Source organism: Parasteatoda tepidariorum, chromosome 2 (assembly GCF_043381705.1).
Source record: "Parasteatoda tepidariorum isolate YZ-2023 chromosome 2, CAS_Ptep_4.0, whole genome shotgun sequence".
Lineage (NCBI taxonomy): Eukaryota > Metazoa > Arthropoda > Arachnida > Araneae > Theridiidae > Parasteatoda > Parasteatoda tepidariorum.
In genome coordinates, this window is record NC_092205.1 from 99161012 (window position 1) to 99163973 (window position 2962).

Consider the following 2962-nt stretch of genomic DNA (forward strand, 5'->3'; position numbering starts at 1 on the left):
TAATTCGTAATGAATTGAAGGCAGAAGAAGTGCATTTTACCTTAATACACACATCTGTAATAGTATCCGAAATCGGAGGTCATCAGTTGCAAGTTTTTTGATAATAGAAATTAAAAATTATTGAGGAATTTTTCTTCAAATGTTTGGCGTGTTCTGTTCCTGAAAGATTTACTAATATTCTGGAGATTTTTTTCAAGTTCTTCGGCCTTTTCCTAACGGAAATTTTGTTTCTTATTCGCTGCTAAAAAATGGCGTCTGATTCGGTCAATGACTTTGATGGAACTAAATGAAAACGTGATAAATTAATGTCTGATATTTACAGGCTCCCGCTAGACGGCGTACTCGAGCGTTGCGATCGCGAATAGCGGTACGGGAGAACAACTTTAAATCAGGGATACAAAAATATTTATAGAAAAACAATACATTTGACTTTTATGCTGATGACAACCATAACAATATGGAAATGAATGAGGAAAAACTGGATCCTACCACGCGATTTTCGGGCAAATAAAAAGCACAGACAACAATGGAAAACTGCAACACCATCATTAAATTTTTATATATCGTAAGATTTTGTAAAACTGCTCTTTCCGTGATAGAGCAAGTTTTAATCTATAAAAATGGTTTTCATTAATAAAGTTTGTATCTTCGATAGCGTATTTCAATCACATAGTGATAGAAAGAATAAATATTACGTAGAATAAATATTAGAAATAGTAAAAAAAAAAAATTTATTTATTTTTTTCTGGGTTCTTTATGATTCATCATTGGTATCTTCATTCATTTAATCTTTATTCCTAGTGAACTTTTGAAGAATTTTTTTCACCTACTACATTCATAATCGGTAACTTTTTGACATGTGTCAGTTTTAGGATAAAATTGTAACGACAAAGACTGTCAAAACTTAAATAGCATTTATGTATTGCTATAAATCAGGATTGGCATATTGTCCGAAAGAAATCTATTTCTTCCGGGATTTTCTTCCTTTAAGTTTATATAATACAGTTTTACATAATATAAAATCCATGCATCATATTTAGATTTAAGTTTTTGTATTTGATTCTAAATATTATGATGCTGTTTATAATTGTGTGATTTCTATTAGTGTATATGTTGAGCATGTGATTTGTTAACTTAGAAGCATTAAAAAAATTTATTATTATATTTTTACTTTTCGTTACATAACTAAAAAATAACTTTAAGTGTACTTTATTATGTAAAATGTAAAAAATAGTACAATTATTTTAATTTTAAAAGAAATTAGTTACATTTTCTTTTCGTTGCAATTGTACTTTATTTAAAAATGAAAAACTAAATAGCCTTGAAATTTATATTTTTATTTAAACTAGATTTCAATTATAAAATGTTTAAAATATTGTTTTAATATTTGATATTTCTTTTTGAAAAAGAGTTTCTTTCACTGGGATATCAAAAATATATTTCTTTCGATGTGGATTTTTTTCATGGTTTTTTTCAACTGTGGGAGACACTTAACATGCCTGGAGACCAAACTGAAAACTTGTTTTTCTAATGATTTGAAATAGTTAATTTTCATTTAAAAACCAAGAAGCAATCTTGAGTATGTTGGTATTTAAGTATTAAAAGCAGAACACACTGAATAATTTTTGATCTAATGATCGGATTATCACGTATTAGGACTCAATGTTAATTATTCGAGGGACTCACCTTTATGCTAATTAATTAGTTCAAAAGATATTTTAAGTTACGAAATCAGAGACAAAAGGTATACTTATTCTTAATAAACATGTCTTTTTTTCGTCGAATTCGGATTTCTGATCCAAGATTATAATCAATTTTTTTATTGTTTAAGAAATGTAATTTTACAAATAAGTAATTTACTATGCTAAGCAAAATCTACGAGTAATACAGAAGTTATGAATTGGAAATTGTTTTTTTTTTCCAAAATATATAGTGAAATAAATAACTTAAGGTAATTTTTACATCGAAATAAGCTATTTAAGATTAACAAAAAGCAATCAAATTATTAAAAATATTTCAAAATTTTTATATATAAAGGTACTAAGGTACTGCGTGCTGGGAAAAAAAATGTCCTCTAATATGCTGATTAATAAATGGAGAAAATATTTTAAGTTACAAAATCAGACGCAAAAACGAACTTTATCTGAATAAACACACTTTTTTTTATGGATTTGTATTCCTATAACCTAAAATAAAAGGGAAATCTGGAAAATATCATGACTAGTTTGGTCAGGAAAGATGTCGAAGGATTGAACCCCATGATCTTAATTTACTTTTCATATATTTCGCAGCACCTCAATAACTTTTTTAGTGAATCGAAAACAAACAATTGTAAACAACTATAAAACTTCTTTATCTAAAAGTAATGTCCTTCAAAAATATTTCTTTAATTATTTTTTCTTTATCTATATATATATTTCTCTTACACGGCACCAGAAAAAAGCCACATTACAACTCCCCGAATGGCAACGTTAGAAAATTGACCAATGATTGCTGCTAAAAATGTCACATGCCAAACAAGGCTCAACATATAGCGCTTTTAAAAACGGAAACAATAACCAGAGTGAGCATTAATTCAGCTGCGGCAATCTCATACTATTAAGCTAGGCAGAAGTGAGTAGTAGATCTCTATTTTAGTATTTTGTCGAAAGCGCTTTTCTGAAGTACTTTGTACAACTAAATAAGATTCTTTTCACAACACTTAAATATTTATTTTATTTTCTTCATTTATAGAGAAAAAAGTCGGCAAAAAATTCTGTTAGGTTAAAAAACATTTCGCTAAAAAGGGAACGAATTCTAAAAGAAATAAAAATAAACAACTTAAAAAATAAAAATGCTGTTGCCAACCATAGAATTTTTTGAAAGTTAACTTAGCAACATAAATCAAAATGACATAGAAGCGCAACTAGATCAAAATTATGATACCTGAGCGCTTGACGTAACAAATCCTTCAATTCTATAA

At 27.7% G+C, this 2962-nt stretch overlaps 1 protein-coding gene across 1 annotated transcript in view; it reads left to right on the forward strand.

The window, feature by feature from the left end:
- LOC107448717 (transcriptional repressor scratch 2-like) overlaps positions 1–2962 on the forward strand; it is a 27136-nt gene that overhangs the window by 15394 nt on the left and 8780 nt on the right. The window lies entirely within an intron of this gene.